Here is an 18,986-nt window from a genome sequence, read left to right as displayed (position 1 = left end):
AACATAGGCAGAATTCACCTGATATCGTGGCCAAAATGTACTTTTCAACTAATACTGCCAAAACAGATTAACTCGTCAATTATCTCTTTATAGCTTGTGGGACCTTGTTGTGAGCAAACAGGCAGCTATGTGTGCCTACAAAACAACAGTGACTGCACTTCAAAGTAATTCATTGACTGAAAACTGCCTTGGGATTTTATTTCCTTAAAATATAATTATGCGATAAAGTTGATCAAGTTCTGTATTAGATCCCTGCTGTATTTGAAGTTGTGCACAGGTACAGAATATTAACTGTTATGCCAATTGTTCTGTTGAATGATCATTTTCTATATTCCACTGATAGGAGATCTGAATTTATATATTTTTTAAAGACATTTTTAAAAAGACAAGCTGCCAGAAAAGTCATCCTTTCAGCTTGAGATGATAACCTAGTTTGCAGCACTGTATCCTACATTGCAAAGAATTGTGAGGAGAGAAACAAAATGTCTGCATTTCCCAGCAAAAACAGAGGCCCAGGAAGTTTAAAGGAACTACCTGTTCTCTCAGCACATGGGAAAATACTGGTAACTGCTATGTTTGAATGACTGAGTGACTGTCGTGTGACAAGCCCCTCCCCACCTGTGGTTTTAAGCTGGGTTTTTCTCTCTGCAAAACAGGAGAAGCAACTGGACTTTGATGCATTTTGGAATGAGTAACGTGACACGGAAGTATTCAATGAATGGCCTGACACTGGGAAGTTCGGAGGAACAAAGGGACCTTGGCGTGTTTGTCCATAGATCTCTGAAGGCAGAAGGGTAGGTTAATAGGGTGATGAAGAAGGCATATGGGACACTTGCCTTTATCAATCGAGGCATAGATTACAAAAGCAGGGAGGTCCTGTTGGAGTTGTACAGATCGTTGGTAAGGCCACAGCTGGAGTACTGTGTGCAATTCTGGTCACCACATCATAGGAAGGATGTGATTGCTTTGGAGGGGGTGCAGAGATGATTCACCAGGATGTTGCCTGGGATGGAACATTTAAGCTATGAAGAGAGGTTGGATAGGCTTGGGTTGTTTTCGCTGGAGCAGAGAAGACTGAGGGGTGACCTGAGGTGTACAAGATTATGAGGGGCATGGACAGGGTGGATAGGGAATAGTTGTTCCCCTTCGTTGAAGGGTCAGTTACGAGGGATCACAAGTTTAAGGTGAGGGGTGGGAGGTTTAAGGGGGATTTTAGGAAGAACATTTTTACCCAGAGGGTAGTGATAGTCTGGAATGCCCTGCCTGGGAGGGTGGTAGAGGCGGGTTGCCTCACGTCCTTTAAAAAGTACTTAGATGAGCACTTGGCATGTCATAACATTCAGGGCTATGGGCCAAGTGCTGGCAAATGGGATTAGGTAGACAGGTCAGGTGTCATTAATTCATCGGTGCAGACTCGATGGGTCAAAGGGCCTCTTCTGCTCTGTATGATTCTGTGATTCTGTGATTCTGTGACTCTGACATGAGCAGACCCTAAATGGGGATTCCTCTCTCTCTCTCCATTCCAGCTTGAAAGCTTTCAAATCCTGCTTACTGACTGACTACCTTTGCATACTTCGGCTACTATCAGAAACCCATTGGAGGAAGTCATCCACATCACTATCTCTAAGAGACTCACTGAACCAGTCATCTACCTCTTCAAACTAAAAGCCTCAGGACCACTGAATTCAGATAGAAGCCAGCTGAATCAGCAAACTCCACAGACTGTATACCTTTTTTTATGGACTCTAACTCAACCAGTCTATCTTTCCCCACTCGAACCTATCTGTGTGTGTGTAAACCTCTAGTGTGTGTTTGAGAGTGTGAAAGTTGGCGCGTTGTTTATTATTTTCATTAGTTTGGTTTAGGTATAATAAAGTTAACCTCTTCCTTTGTTCACTGAAGAAAAATGGTCCGATTGGTTCTTGTTCTGATGATAGAAATTAAATACTAAAATAGCTACTGAATTGGCCAGTACTTCCACTTTAAGAAAAAATTAAACCTGTTGTGGTCAAGCAAGGAGAGGGAAAGAGTGAAGCCCTTCAACCCCTCCTCACTTGACCGTAACATAAAAAAACTTGTTATCTTCCAGATATATTGTACAGTACTTTAAAAAGCAGCAGCAAATAAATGCAAACATATGCATGTTTCATTTAATTTGATTAAAACAAATCAAAACACAATAATATAAGAATTTGCAATCCTTTTATGTCAGACATATTGCAGAGCTACTTTGCCTGAGTATTTACGAGGGAGACTAACATGTTGACATGACTAGAAGAAGTAATCAAAAAGACATAATGACATTTAAGAGGTAAGGGGGGAGGATAATTAATAAACTAAACAAACTTAGAGAGAATAAATACCTTGGTACAGATGGAACGCATCTACACATAGTCAAAGAATTTAAGGAAGAGACAGCAGAAGTATTTTTTTTATATATATATATTTTATATATATATATATATATATATATATATACACACACATATATATATAATTCATTAGAAAATAGAATGGTGCCATAGTACTAATGTGATTCCTATATTTAAAAATCGAGGTAGAACAATTCCAGGGAACTGAAGGCCAGTTATCTGAATAGCAGTGGTTGTAAAGATAATCAGATCCCTACTCAAAGATGTAGGACTGGATTTTAAAGCCCCTCCACCATCAGGAACAGTGGCGGGGGGGGGGCAATGAAGATTGGTGCGCTGGAGGCCTGCCACTGGCTCAGACAGCGACAGGCCCTGTGCCAATATCAACAGCGGCAGCAAGGCCTCATGGCAGCTGCCCCGTCACTGGGTGACTGGACTCCCATTTCAATATGTAAACTAATTTACATACCTGATTTAATGAGGGTCCCGTCGCGTGCTTATTCGCCGCACTGCTCTTCATTCAGACGACTGACAATGTCGTGCCTTTGAATCCTCGTTCGGGGAAACGAGGTGTGACACTAATGGGGAGGGGGGAGGAGGATTGTTTCTCTGCTCGGGGTGGGAGGAGTGGGATGATATCGCTGCAGATTGTTGGGGGGGACGGTGATGGGAAGGGTGGCAAACTTTGGGGGGGTGGAGGGACGGGGAGGGTGGGAAGGTTAAATTCCAGTGAGTAAAGGGCAGGAATATTTTAAACTGCCTTTGGTGGTGTGTGGGGGTTGGGGGGGGGGAATGGCAGAGGGTGGTGGTGGGAAATGAATTTAATGGTAATTTAAGTCTTTTTTTTGGTCATTGAACTGACCTGGCCCTTTAATTTTTAAATCTCCATTGAGGGCAGTAAGCCCTTTAAAAATGCCACCGCAGGGGGCGGGTTCCACGGCCATGCAAATGAGCCGTTGCGTTTGAAATTGCGGCAGCTCCCTGACGTAGCACCCGTGTGTGCGAGCTGCATTTTATTCCGTCTGCCGCCTACTTCAGCGGCGGACTCATAAAATGCAGTCCATACTCTTTTTTTTTCTTTTCAGGATGCAACAGAAAAACAGCTAGAAACCAAGCATAAAATAAATGATAGTCAGCATGGATTGCTCGATCAACCTTGTTGAATTCTTTGAAGAAGTAGCAGTAAGAACAGACAAGGGTAATGCGGTAGATATAATATGTAATTTTCAAAAGGTCTTGGATAAGGTACCACATGTAGACTAACTAAGGTCGGAGCAAGGGACAACAAGAAGAATGGATAGCAAGCTCGGTACAAAACAGAAAACAGGCAGTAGGAGATAAGACATTGGCTAAATGTGGGAAGTGGTGTTCCACAAGGATTGGTGCTTGGATCCCTGTTGTTCACCATTTAATTAAGACTCAGGAATCTGAAGCACGTTTTGAAAATTTGAGGACCAAACTGGAGGGGTTATATTTAGTACTGAGGAAGAATGTGGCAAAATACAAAGACATTAATAAACTTGCAGAATGGTTGTGCAATTAGAAAATTAATTTTAATATAAATAAATGTGAGGTGGTGCATTTTGATAAGAAGAATAAGGAGTCCACGTTCTCCTCAGAAAATAAGAGTCTAAATGGGATACAGGAGGAAAGGGACCTAACAGTTCAGACATACACATTGTAAAATTAGTAACACAGATTAACAGTGCCATGACAGTGCAAACAGAATAGTGGGACTCATTTCTAAAAGGATAGAACTGAGTGAAGTTATGCTAACCTTGCATCGAACCTTGGTTTAGATCTCGCTTGAAGTACTGTTAACAGTCTGGTCTACATATTATTAAAAGGATATAGAGACATTGGAGAAGATGCAAAAAAGATTTACATGGGTGAGACAAGAACTGAGAAGTTATACCTACCAAGCAAGATTGAGCAGGCTGGGGCTGTTTTCTCTGAAAAAGAGAAGGTTAAGGAGTGATCTGATAGAAGTCATCAAGGTTATGGAAGGGTTTGCTGGGGTAAATGTAGAGAAGTTGTTTCCTCTTCCAGGGGAGACCAGGAATTAGGGCCATGAATATAAGCTAGTCACTAATAAATCCCATAGAGAATTCAGAAGGTACTTTTTTACCCAAAAGTTGGTAAGAATGTGGGATTCCCTATCATAAGGAACAGTCAAGGTAAATAGTATAGATACACATAAGGGGAAGCTAAATAAATGCATGAGGTAGATAGGAAGAGAAGGTTATGCTTGATAGGGTTCGATAAAGTAGGGTGAGAGTAGACTTATGTGGAGCAGAAACACCAACACGAGCCAATCAGACTGAATGGCCTGCTTTGTGTTGAACATTCAATGTGATTCTACATAATTATGCTTGGTCCGTAGCCTATGTTAATGTTCCAGCATACAGGGAAACAAAACATTCTTCTATTACTGTCCACAGAAAAATGATATTCCGGTTAATTTTAGGAAATAGAGGGCTTTAACCAAAACATTCAGCAACACTTAATGCTGATGAACAAACCAAGTCCTCAAAAGATGCCAACAGTTTACCTAGTTTAATGACCCAAGTTCCAAACAACGGTGACTTAATTTCCATTATATCCTTTAGCTTCTGGACAATGGCTGATACCTACCATGGTGGGCATTTAGCTCACTGAATGAGCCATCAGCAAGAGCTGCAGTCTTTGTGCCCTCAGGTTAGAACAAACAAAGAACAAAGAACAGTACAGCACAGGAACAGGCCATTCGGCCCTCCAAGCCTGCGCCGATCTTGATGCCTGCCTAATCTAAAACCTTTTGCACTTCCGGGGCCCATATCCCTCTATTCCCTTCCTATTAATGTATTTGTCAAGATGTCTCTTAAACGTCACTATCATATCAGCTTCTACCACCTCCCCTGGCAGCAAGTTCCAGGCACCCACCACCCTCTGTGTAAAAAACTTGCCTCGCACATCCCCTCTGAACTTTGCCCCTCGCACCTTAAACCTATGTCCCCTAGTAACTGACTCTTCCACCCTGGGAAAAAGCTTCTGACTATCCACTCTGCCCATGCCGCTCATAACTTTGTAAACCTCTATCATGTCGCCCCTCCACCTCCGTCGTTCCAGTGAAAACAATCTGAGTTTTTCCAACCTCTCCTCATAGCTAATGCCCTCCAGACCAGGCAACATCCTGGTAAACCTCCTCTGTACCCTCTCCAAAGCCTCCATGTCCTTCTGGTAGTGTGGCGACCAGAATTGCACGCAATATTCCAAGTGTGGCCTAACTAAAGTTCTGTACAGCTGCAACATGACTTGTCAATTTTTATACTCTATGCCCCGACCGATGAAGGCAAGCATGCCGTATGCCTTCTTGACTACCTTATCCACCTGCGTTGCCACTTTCAGTAACCTGTGGACCTGTACGCCCAGATCTCTCTGCCTGTCAATACTCCTAAGGGTTCTGCCATTTACTGTATACTTCCCACCTGCATTAGACCTTCCAAAATGCATTACCTCACATTTGTTACTTCATACTTCATACTCTGACTGGAATATTTGCAGTGAGCTTCCAGAGATGAAAAATAATGTGAGAAAACAAAAATCAAATAAGATTTTTCAAAGAGCTGACAGTAAATGTGATGTCCATGCCCTGTGTATGTAGAGAATACTCATGAACCAACTGAAAATTTAATGAATTCAAACTGCAAATATCAACACATAAAATTTTTACCATGAAAGTGTTGGAAGTGCTTTTTGTTAAAACAAAAAGTTTGCCCATTTAGTAAATCTCCACATTTTGGAAAGCAGAATTTGAATTGACATAGAGTCATCTGTAATTTACATTAGTTTTTTTTAAATTTGTTTGTGGGATGTGAGTGCTTCTGGCAATGCCAGCATTTATTGCCCAACCCTAATTGCCATTGAGAAGGTGGTGGTGAGTCACCCTTCTGAAACCGCTGCAGTCCATGTGGGGTAGGTATACCCACAGTGCTGTTAGGAAGGGAGTTCCAGGATTTTGACCCAGCGACAGTGAAGGAACAGTGATATAGTTCCAAGTCAGGAAGGTGTGTGGCTTGGAGGGGAACTTACAGGTGGTGATGTTCCCATGCATCTGCTGTCCTTGCCCTTCTAGATGGTACAGGTCATGGGTTTGGAAGGTTCTTTTGAAGGAGGATTGGTGAAATGCTACTGTGCATCTTGTAGATGATACACATTGCTGCCATTGTGCGCCGGTGGTGGAGGAGTGAACGTTTTGAGGTGGTAGATGGGGTTCCGATCAAGTGAGTTACTTTGTTCTGGGTGGTGTTGAGCTTTCTGAGAGTTGTTGGAGCCACACTCATCGGGCTGGTTTTTAAGGAGCCCTCGACGTCGGGATCCATGGCGGGGGGAGGGGGGGGGCCTGAAGATGGCCCTGGATTAGGCCCGCCACAGACCTCGACACCAGCAGGGCCCGACCCGATATTACTGGTAGTGTCAAGGCCTCATGGCGGCACAACCCATCCCCACACCACTTGGCGATGGGACTGAAGTTTTAATATTTAAATAAATTAAAATAAGTGAATGAATTAATCTCACATCGCCTCCTGATGTCCCGCAGCGATCTTCACCCTGCCATCGGTACTGCCGTCTGGGGAAATGAGGCGCAACACTAGTGGGGAGGGGGCCTAGAGCTAAGTTTATCACTGCGGGGGAGGGGGGGAACGGGGTCAAGCTAGCGTCCTGGGTGTAGGGGATGGTGGGAACAGTTGTAGTTGAAAGTTTGTGCAGTTTGTGGAGGGTAAAGTCAGATGGTAAAGGTAAGTGTTTTGAGGAAGAAAGGGCAAATAATTAGTTTACTTGTTATTGGGGGGGGGGTGGGTGGTGGGAAAGGGGCAAAATAGCTGTATTTATTTATTTGAATTCCATTTTCGTTTAAATATTTAAAATTCCCACTAAGGCTGACAGCCAGTGCCATTTCCGGGGAAGGACAGCTTGCCCCTTCCATGTGATCAGGGCGAGGGGGAATAGCCTGCCTCCACTAATTAAATGAGCCACCACACTTGGAATCGTGGCAGCTCTTTGGTGTGTGTCCCGCATGGGTGGGCTGCCATTTTTTTCGTGGCTTATAAAATTCAGCCCATTCATCACTCTTGACTTATGCTTTTTAGATGGTGGACAAACTTTGGGGAGTCAGGAGGTGAGTTACTTGCCACAGAATTCCCAGTTTCTGACCTGCTCTTGGAGTCATGGTATTTATATAGCTGGCCCAGTTAAGTTTCTGGTCAATGGTAATCCCCAGAATGTTGATGGTGAGGGATTCAGTGATGCTAATGCCATTGACTGGCAAGGGGAGATGGTCATTGTCTAGCACTTGTGTGGCACGAATGTTACTTGCCACTTATCAGCCCAAGCCTGATTGTCTTGCTACATGTTGTCACAGACTGCTTCAGTATCTGAGGAATTGCGAATGGTACTGAACACTGTGCAATCATGCGTGAACATTCCCACCTCTGTCCTTATGATGGAGGGAAGATCATTCTTGAAGCAGCTGAAGAAGGTTGGACCTAGGACACAACCCTGAGGAACTCCTGCAGTGATGTCCTGGGGCTGAGATTGTTATGTGATTAGAGAGATGATTATGTCCAACAACCACAACCATCTTCCTCTGTGCTAGGTATGACACCAATCAGAGGAACGTTTGCCCCCTGATTCCTAATTTTGCTAGGATTCCTTGATGCCACATTTGGTCAAATGCTGCCTCGATATCAAGGGCAGTCACCCTCACCTCACCACTGGACTTTAGGTCTTTTGTCTACGTTTGGATCAAGGCTGTAATGAGGTCAGGAGTCGAGTGGCCCTGGTGGAACCCAAACTGAGCGTCAGTGAGCAGGTTATTGCTGAGTAGCTGCTGCTTGATAGCACTGTCTGACACAAATTTTCAACTGACACAAATTTTCAAATCCTCTCTGGCCACAGGAGAGGTACCAGAGGACTGGAGGACAGCAAATGTGGTACCATTATTCAAGAAGGCTAGCAGGGATAAATCAGGTAATTACAGGCCGGTGAGTCTAAAATCAGTGGTTGGGAAACTATTGGAAAAAATTCTGAGGGACAGGATTAATCTCCACTTGGAGAGTCAGGGATTAATCAGGGATAGTAAGCAAGGCTTTGTCAGGGGGAGATCGTGTCTAACTAACTTGATTGAATTTTTCGAGACAGTGACTAGATGTGTAAATGAGGGTAAAGCAGTTGATGTAGTCAACATGGAATTCAGTCAGGCTTTCAATAAGGTCCAGCAAGGGAGATTGGTTAAGAAGGTAAGAGCCAATGGGATCCAGGGAAATTTGGCAAATTGGATCCAAAATTGGCTTTGTGGCAGGAGGCAGAGGGTAATAGTTGAGGGCTGTTTTTTTGCGAGTGGAAGCCTGTGACCAGTGCTGTACCACAGGGATTGTTGCTGGGACCCTTGCTGTTTGTAGTGTACATTAATGATTGAGACATGAATCTCGGAGGTATGAACAGTAAGTTCGCAGATGACATGAAAATTTGTGTTGGCGCAAATAGTGAGGAGGAAAACCTTAGACTACAGGATGATATAGATAGGCTGGTAAGATGGGCGGAGCAGTGGCAAATGGAATTTAATCCTGAGAAGTGTGAGGTGATGCATTTTGGGAGGACTAACAAGGCAAAGGAATATACAATGGATGGTAGGACCCTAGGAAGTACAGAAGGTCAGAGGGACCTTGGTGTACGCGTCCAAAGATCACCGAAGGCAGCAGAACAGGTAGATAAGGTGGTTAAGAAGGCATATGGGATACTTGCCTTTATTAGCTGAGGCATAGAATATAAGAGCAGGGAGGTTATGATGGAGCTGTATAAAACGCTAGTTAGGCCACAGCTGGAGTACTATGTACAGTTCTGGGCACCACACTATAGGAAGGATGTGATTGATAGGTTGACATTGATAGGTTGCATTGATAGAGACGCCATCTATGACTCAGCAATGACCACCTTTGGCAAACGTGAGAAGCAGAATGCAGACTGGTTTCAATCTCACTTTGAAGAGCTGGAACCTGTCATAGCCGCTAAGCGCACTGCACTGTTGAAATACAAGAAAGCCCCCAGTGAGTTAACATCCATAGCACTTAAAGTAGCCAGAAGCGCTGCACAAAGAACAGCCAGGCGCTGTGCAAATGACTACTGGCAACACCTATGCAGTCGTATTCAGCTGGCCTCCGACACCTGAAACATCAGAGGAATGTATGATGGCATTAAGAGAGCTTTTGGGCCAACCATCAAGAAGATCGCCTCCCTCGAGTCTAAATCAGGGGAAACGATCACTGACCAACGCAAGCAAATGGACCGCTAGGTGGAGCACTACCTAGAACTGTACTCCAGGGAAAATGTTGTCACTGATACCGCCCTCAATGCAACCCTGTCTCTGCCAGTCATGGATGAGCTGGATGAACAGCCAACAAAATCGGAACTCAGTGATGCCATTGATTCTCTAGCCAGTGGAAAAGCCCCTGGAAAGGACGCCATTACCCCTGAAATAATCAAGAGTGCTAAGCCTGCTGTACTGTCAGCACTCCACGAACTGCTTTTCCTGTGCTGGGATGAGGGAGCAGTACCACAAGACATGCGCAATGCCAATATCATCACCCTCTATAAGAACAAGGGTGACCGCTGTGACTGCAATAACTACCGTGTCCTCTCCCTGCTCAGCATAGTGGGGAAAGTCTTCACTCGAGTCATTTTAAACAGACTCCAGAAGCTGGCTGAGGATGTCTACCCTGAAGTACAGTGTGGCTTTCGAGCAGAGGGATCCATTGACATGCTGTTCTCCCTTCGCCAGGTACAGGAGAAATGCCGCGAACAACAGATGCCCCTCTACATTGCTTTCATAGATCTCACCAAAGCCTTTGACCTCATCAGCAGACGTGGTCTATTCAGACTACTAGCAAAGATCGATGTTCACCAAAGCTACTTCTGTACTTCCTAAGGTCCTCCTTCCATGACAATATGAAAGGCACAATCAGCATATCGGTGCCTCATCAGACCCCTTTCCTATCCTGTGTTCTCGCACCTACACTGTTTGGGATTTTCTTCTCCCTGCTGCTCTCACATGCGTTCAAGTCTTCAGAAGATGGAATTTTCCTCCACACAAGATCAGGTGGCAGGTTGTTCAACCTTGCCCATCTTAGAGCGAAGACCAAAGTACGGAAAGTCCTCATCAGGGAACTCTTCTTTGCTGACAATGCTGCATTAAGATCTCACACTGAAGAGTGTCTGCAGAGACTCATCAACAGGATTGCGGCTGCCTGCAACGAATTTGGCCTAACCATCAGCCTCAAGAAAACAAACATCATGGGACAGGACGTCAGAAATGCTCCATCCATCAATATCGGCGACCACACTCTGGAAGTGGTTCAAAAGTTCACCTGCCTAGGCTCAACTATCACCAGTAACCTGTCGCTCGATGCAGAATTCAACAAGCGCATGGAAAAGGCGTCCGCTGCTATTTCCAGACTGGCCAAGAGAGTGTGGGAAAATGGCGCACTGACATGGAATACAAAAGTCCGAGTGTTTCAAGCCTGTGTCCTCAGTACCTTGCTCTATGGCAGCGAGGCCTGGACAATGTATGTCAGCCAAGAGCGACATCTCAACTCATTCCATCTTCGCTGCCTCCGGAGAATCCTTGGCATCAGGTGGCAGGACCGTATCTCCAATGCAGAAGTCCTTGAGGCGGCCAACATCTCCAGCATAGACACCCTACTGAGCCAGTGGTGCTTGAGATGCCTTGGCCATGTGAGCCACATGGAAGATGGCAGGATCCCCAAGGGCACATTGTACAGCGAGCTCGTCACTGGTACCAGACCCACCGGCCGTCCATGTCTCCACTTTAAAGACGTCTGCAAACGGGACATGAAGTCCTGTGACATTGATCACAAGTCGTGGGAGTCAGTTGCCTCTGATTGCCAGAGCTGGGCAGACAGCCATAAAGGCGGGGCTAAAGTGTGGCGAGTCGAAGAGACTTAGCAGTTGGCAGGAAAAAAGACAGAAGTGCAAGGAGAGAGCCAACTGTGTAACAGTCCCGACAACCAATTTTATCTGCAGTCTGTGGAAGAGCCTGTCGCTCTAGAATTGGCCTTTATAACCACTCCAGGCACTGCTCCACAAACCACTGACCACCTCTAGGCTCTTACCCATTGTCTCTCGAGACAAGGAGGCCAAAGAAGAAGATTGATAGGTTAGATAGGAAGAAACCTTTTCCCTTAGCGGAGGGGTCAATAACCAGGGGGCATAGATTTAAGCTAAGGGGCAGGAGGTTTAGAGGGGATTTGAGGAAAAATATTTTCACCCAGAGGGTGGTTGGAATCTGGAAATCTGGAACACACTGCCTGAAGAGGTGGTTGAGGCAGGAACCCTCACAACATTTAAGAAGTATTTAGATGAGCACTTGAAACGCCATAGCATTCAAGGCTACGGGCCAAGTGCTGGAAACTGGAATTAGAATAATTAGGAACTTAATGGCTAGCACAGACACAATGGGCTGAAGGGCCTGTTTCTGTGCTGTATAACTCTATGACTCTGTGACACCTCCCATCACTTTGCTGATGATTGAGAGTAGACTGATGGGACAGTAATTGGTTGGATTGGATTTGTCCTGCTTTTTGTGGACAAGACCTGCCTGAGCAACTTTCCACATTGTTGGGTCGATGCCAATATTGTAGCTGTATTAGAACAGCTTGGCTAGGGATGCAAGTGGATCTGGAGCACAAGTCTTCAGTACTACAGCTAGGATGTCATTAGACCCCATAGCCTTTGCTTTATGCAGCGCCTTCAGTCATTTCTTGATATTGCGTAGAGTTAATTGAATTGTTTGAAGTCTTGCACCTGTAATGCTGAACAGCTCAGGAGGAGGCCTTCATGCCCAGTAATCTGGTATGTGATTGAATTACTCTTCTTCGAGGCACCTTTGTATTTTTCTAGAGAATGCACCAGTTAATAGTGAAGTGATTTTTTTAAATTCAGACCTCAGCAGTTTTATTTAAATTTATGCATAGAGGTTGCTGTGCAGCCACAGTACAAGCTCAAAGTGACAAACTTCAATGCTATAGGCACCATTTATGTCAAAATGACCATGTTTTTCTTTCACTCCTCACATGCTTTCACGCAACATCGTATTTTATTTTAATGAACAGTCCAGAAATCTGTATTTAGTTTCCACAATAAGTTTAGACACATAGGCGATTCCGCCTCTGCTTGGCCTGGGACTCCAGACCACATTTTACGGTCCCCAGACCTTTAATTGGTCTGAGGTGGGACTTCCACCTCATTGAGGCAGGATGTCCTGCCTAATGGAGCTGCCGGCCAATCAGAGGGCTGGCAGCTCTTAGTCCCAGCAGCACCACTGGGAGCAGTGGCCACCGCTGGGACTGCAACCCAGTATCACCAAGAAGAGGAAGGACACCCTGGGAAAAGATACGTTTTTGTGACCACACCGGGGGTGATCGGTCGGGCTCCGGCGAAGCAAGGGTGATCGTTTGGGGGGATGGAGGTGCGTGTTGGGCATTGAGAGTGGTTGGAGCATCGGGGGCGACCCTCCGTCAGGAACAGGTTGCCTGATCATGAGGCAACCTCCCCCCCAGACCGTCAGAAAACCGCCTGCTTTTGTCAGGCGGATTTTCTCAGGCTTGAGCTGCCCAACCGGCTAAGGGTAAAATCCCCGTAGCAGCGGGTGGAGGCCCTTAAGTGGCCATTAACTAGCCACTTAAGGGCCTTGATTGGCCTGGGATGGGCGGGCTGGTTTTCGCCACCTGCATAAAATGGCGGCGGAGACGGGAACGTGTCGGGAAGGGCCCCCTGAGCATCCCACTCCATTTTACTTGCCCTCCCCCCAAACCCTGCCACCAACCAGCTCTTTGGGGGCTGTAAAATTCTGGCTTTACTGTATCAAAAAGCATGTTGTATTTCACAAATAAAATGGTTTCCATTTTTTCCAAAATTTCTCTATTATAAACACAGACACTTCAGGGTTATAGATGTTAAGGTTTTATGAACCATTGCATTCTCAAGGTGCCTGTAACATTAATAATCTACCGCACTGGTGACTAAAACCATTGCTCGATGTAGTAATAGTATAGAAACGGCAAAATATGTGTTTTACAATTACAGTCGAGCGATGTAAATTTCCTGAATTCAGATTGGAAAGTAACGAGAGTGTTCAGTCCTCTGCCAAAATTATTCATTACATCAATTTAGTTGAAACGATGTGACACCAATACCAGGTCAATAACTAACGATTGTCATGTAGAAGCGTAAACTACTGCAAACCATTTAATGCTTCACTGGACCAAACAGGACAAAGAAGCAATCTCCTTCTTAAAGGGCTGCAACACAAAATTATCCTTGTTCGCCAGTCTGTGGTTTCTGTTTTATATGTTTGTGTATAATGCCGTTTAGAAAGTTAAGTGTTGCTGATGTGTTTTTCAGAAGCAGAAATTAAAATAAAAAATGCATTTTAAAAAAATCGGTTACTGTGGCTAATAAAATAGTTTGCTGAATCTTGGGACTTAACTGTGTGATTAGATCGGTTATTGAAAAGATGGTAAACATGAAATCAGTGAATGAGTTCATATTGGATACAATATTTATGGTGGTGTCACATTAATAGCAGCACATTTTTAGAATTTGATGGAAGAAGCTGGAAAAAATTATTCCCATCGTTTTTTTATTTCTTTGTTCATATCCTGTTAGACAACCAATTAAAAGTAATATTCAGCTCAGAATGTAGACCAGGACTTAAACTACAATAACTTGCATTTATATAGCGCCTTTAATGCAGGTTATCAAACAAAATTGGACATTGAGCCACACAAGCAGATATTAGGATTAGTGCCCAAAAGCTTGGCCAAAGAGATAAGTTTTGAGGAGCATTTTAAAGGAGGAGAGAAAGAGATGGAGAGGCACTGAGGTTGAGGGAGCGAATTCCAAAGTTTAGGCACCAAATAATGGCCCTAAGCCATAATCTAAAGAATTGGGGAAGGACAAATTAAAACAGTACTACAGATGACATTTACGACTGGATGGAAGTTCCAAAATCCCATTCAAACTGCCCTGATAGCCCCCTGCCCCTTTCTAATGACAGGACTATCTATCAGCTGCCATATACTGCCCTTTCCCCCAACCCCCTAAAATAGGCAAAGCAAAATTGCAGCTTTATCAGTGACAGTTCATATATTTATACATTGAATGCCAGTTGCACTGTTTATTCTAGTCCCACTTTTCCACAGGTCACAATGTATATTTAAATTTTCCCACTTACCCATACGGTCAATGATATGCTCTATTTTTCCCAGAATAAAACACACCAACCAAGTTTCTTTCATAAACGACAAAATTATCAGTTTATTATAAAACAAGTCTTAAGCAGTAATGAAGTAAAACATAAACACACAGATTGAAATATTACAGTTCCCTTTTACCTCAGCCCCTCAAACTCACATCCATTCACATACTGTGGTTAAGCAGAAAAATTAAAGGGATTTTTGTTTAGAGCTCTGTTACAGACCAAAAAAACACTTGGGCTGAATATTTGCTCATTCTTGAAGAAACAGCAGATGAGATATATTGTGTTCCAAAATTGGCATACAGTCTGGTCTCTGAGTACATGTAGACAGGTCACGGGGATCTTTTAGAACAGTTCTTTTCAGGCGGTGGTGAGAATTAATTTAGCAGGCTTTTTTTCAAAGGCAGGAGATGAGATGAGTTGACTCAGTGGACTTCTCATGGTCTTTTAGAGAGGTGTTGGAAAGCTAAGCTGGGTTGTGGTCTTCTCCCCTTCCCTGGGAATTCTCTTCCCTCCTTGGAAGTTCTCTTCTTCTTCTTCTGCATGCTTTTCAAAGAGATGGAACAGGCTGGGCTGAGCTGGAGTGCTGTCCTTCAGTTTTATTTTTGTTTAAACTCCAACCTCTTTGAAACAATTCATTCCCAACTCCAAGCAATTCAAAAGTGAAGCTGGAAACAGAAAGCCCACCTTCTGACCTGTCACTTCTCTGCATACATCTTCCCTAGTTGCCAGGGTTTCTGTTCTATTTTTAACTTGAGTCATGTAACAACCAGTAAATATTGTTGTCAAACAAGTCCTTTCAGTGTCCTCCTAATGAACCTCTTGAAAAAAACTGGTCCAACATTTCTTCACTTTGATTATGAATCCTCAAAAAATATTTTTAACAAAAGCAGAAGCACTTTTGTAATAACATCATTAGAAAAACATCCAAATATTGAAATAAAAAATATAAGTGATACATCAATGTCAAAGAAATAATCAAATAATGACCAGTTGGAAGAAAATTAATTTAGCCTGGTATGTGGCAGAATGAACATCTATTTGTTTTCAAGTTAGAAATTGCTTTAATTTTACTTTTACTTTTGACTTTGTCATTTACCCAGCTGCAGAAATTCATTTTTTAAAATATTCATTCTCAGGGCTGGATTTGTTCCCAGCCTGACGTCAAGTTCCGTGGCGGGGAAGGGGCCGGAGAATCGAAGCAACAGCGGCCGCCATGGAATCTGATGCCGGGATTGCCAGACCTGATCTTTCCAGGGGCGAGATAGGCCGACGTTGGCCTTCCCACTCAGAGGCCAATTGAGGCCCTTAAGTGGCCAATTGACGGCCAATTTAGGGCCTCTTCCTGCCACCGCTGGGATCTTAACAATGGCGGGGAGGGGACCCGCCACGCCGGGAGGGCACCTTGTAAAATGAGGCACCCTCCCTGTGGGCTTGCGGGTGGATGTTCCCGCCTTCATGGACAATTCGTGGCCGATGGAGAACCCCCTAGTGGGAAGCACTGTACTCCCGAAACCCCCCAGCCCTGGACCGAACATCCACCCTGCCACCCACCTCTCGCCAGGGCCTTCCAGACTGGCCCCACTGACCCTGCCTCACCTACCTCGGATCCGGCGTTCCAACGCTGGGCCTGAGTCCCAGGCCTCTGCAGTACTGGAAGTGGCCACTGCTCCTGGTGACGCTGGCAACACTGTGGAGCTGCTGGCCCTGTGATCGGCTGGCAGCTCATGACGGCAGGATCGCCATCCTTTTTAAGTGCTTAAAGGAACGGGGATTCCACCTCCCTCAACTTTGATGACAAAAGACTGGAGGATCGCTCCAGGGGCCTTAAAAAGTGCAGTGGTGGGGTTCCCCCAGACTTTTTGGCCCGGCGCTAGGACCCCGCCTCCTGTACAAAATCAAGCCCTCAAAACGTGGGCATTGATGGTAAGGCTGGCAGTTATTGTCCATCACGAGTTGCCCTTGAAAGTGGTGAGCTCTCTTCTTAATCTCCTGAATCTATGTGGTGAAGGTTCTCCAACAATACGGTGAGATATAGACTTCCATGATTTTGACCCAGTGACACTCAAGGAACAGCGATTATATGCCTAAATCAAGTTGGCGTGTGACTTGTAGGGTAAGCTGGAGATGATGGTGTTCTTGTGTACTTGCTGCCTTTGTCCTTCTAGATGGTGGCGTTTGAGAGTTTGGGAAGTGCTGCTGAAGGAACTTTGATGACCTGCATCCTGTGATCCCCAATAGCTTTTGTTATTAGCCTGATTGACTGCAATCTTTGCTGAGCTTGCCCTTTTCCAAGTTCCTAATGCTCCCATAGCAATAGAAGATATTACCATCAGATCTGTATCTAGCAGTAGTGATTTATTACAGATCATGCAAACAGTTGACCCCTCTCTGCTTTGTTTCTAATTAAAATGGAATACTTGGTAAGATATTAATGACTGCTCAGTTGGTTTTGATTGCCTCATGAACCATTTTATGAATTACCATGAATTGAGACTATGCTCACTTCAGAGCTAGACTGCTAAATTTGTTTGCGACGCACAAGCTCTGACAGGTATTTTTGGCTCTTTAACCAACTATAACTAGCTACCCTTTAAGAGGCTGCTCAATAATGCCCAAAAATGTGAAAAGTTTGCAGAATTTTGTAAAGACCAAAGGAACAGGAGTGCTTTTCCTGGCTTTACAAAACAACCATAGGTTGCTACTGCTTCACCCTTGGGATCGTCCTAATCGGTCCTCCCCTCGCAGACCTATCTCAGGGCCTCGGCGCGAGCCAAAATTGGTAAGGCCTTGACAGATGAGGTACATTGAGGGTAGCATGATTGGTGCCTGAAGCAGGCATGATTTATTCCGACCGAGTCCTGAGGACTAATTTACTTTGGTCCTCAGGCCTCTCCATTCTAGCAGGCCACCAGCCTGGAGTGCCAATGGATCCAGTATTGATGAGGCCAAGAATTGTCAGGGAATATTTCTCAAGATTTAATAGCAGAAATATAAGATTATATTACCTTTTGCTTCATTGCTTTAGAGATTCTTGCCATATATATATTATATCAATATTTATATGTAGATCTTTCTTTTAGGGTCAACTTCGCCCATCCAACCTCTTAAGACAGAGCAGCCTGTGCACAGTGTCAGAGGGGCCACATGACTCTGTTTGTGGAGCGGATGTTATGTAATTGGTATAATCATTCTTCAAATGGTTTCCCTGTACCTTCATTAAATATGTCCAGATATTGTGGCCTAAAATCCAATAATATTTGTGCTGCCTGAGCATCACCATAAGTGAGGTGTGTAGCCAATGTTACCCACACTATTTCATTGGCTGCATACCTGTGTGTGTGATCGGGTGGGGGTGGGTGGCGGATGGTTGGGGGGGGTGGAGGGGGAGGTAACATGTGTGCATTGAACACCACTTAAAGGCAGCTAGCCCCTCTTAAAGGGGAGATGCATTTTGCCTGCAAACACTGGAGAACCACTTTTGGAAGGAGAGATATGGCTGAAGCAAGCATTGAGAGTAGAAAGTTTCTTTGATGCTGCCTTGGAGACTGTGGTGCAGATGATGGGCAGAAGGAGGATCATCCTCTTCTCCCTGCCCGCTACAAGTCCTCTCGTCATGAACTCTTCCAACAGTGAGAAGAGATTGCAGATTATGTGAATGCTGGGAGCCTAGTACCCCGGACATGGCTGCACTGCTGAAAGAAATGCAATAACCTCACCAAAGTTGTTGAGGTAAGAATACTGTTCTCTTACTCATTGCTCACAGCTGCACCTGATACAGCCTCACTTGTCACACAACTCACAGAGAACCCCTCCTTTGCTTCCCTTCACTCATCAATGCCCCACATTTCAGCAACAGGCACAGTTTCCAAACACCTCAACACTCTCACCAACACAGTCCCTAATTTCTTACAGGAGGAGGTTGCACCCAATTGCACCCAAGAGAGCAGGCTGGCACTGGAGGAAAAAGAGCCTGCCTGCACACCCTGCCTCCCCCCTCGAAGGAAGCTGGCCATCACGGGAAAGGGCAGGCTCAAAACTAGCGACTAGGAGCACTGAAGGAAACAACGCACAGGGCTTCTTCATTCCTCATCCTCTTTATCCCTCTGACATCTCTCTCACCCAACACACTCTGCGTGACAAGCTGCCGGTGCTTTCAACACACACTTTGTTCTCTGATGTCCTGTCACATCAAAAGCTAACCCTTGTTCCTCTCTTTCACTTCAGCTGATGGAAATGATGAGGCCCCTGTGCCACTTCAGGAAGAGGAGGGCAGTCTGCCTGGAGCTGCACTGTCCCTC

This window comes from Heterodontus francisci, chromosome 4 (assembly GCF_036365525.1).
Source record: "Heterodontus francisci isolate sHetFra1 chromosome 4, sHetFra1.hap1, whole genome shotgun sequence".
Classification (NCBI taxonomy): Eukaryota; Metazoa; Chordata; class Chondrichthyes; order Heterodontiformes; family Heterodontidae; genus Heterodontus; species Heterodontus francisci.
This window is presented reverse-complemented; position numbering follows the sequence as displayed.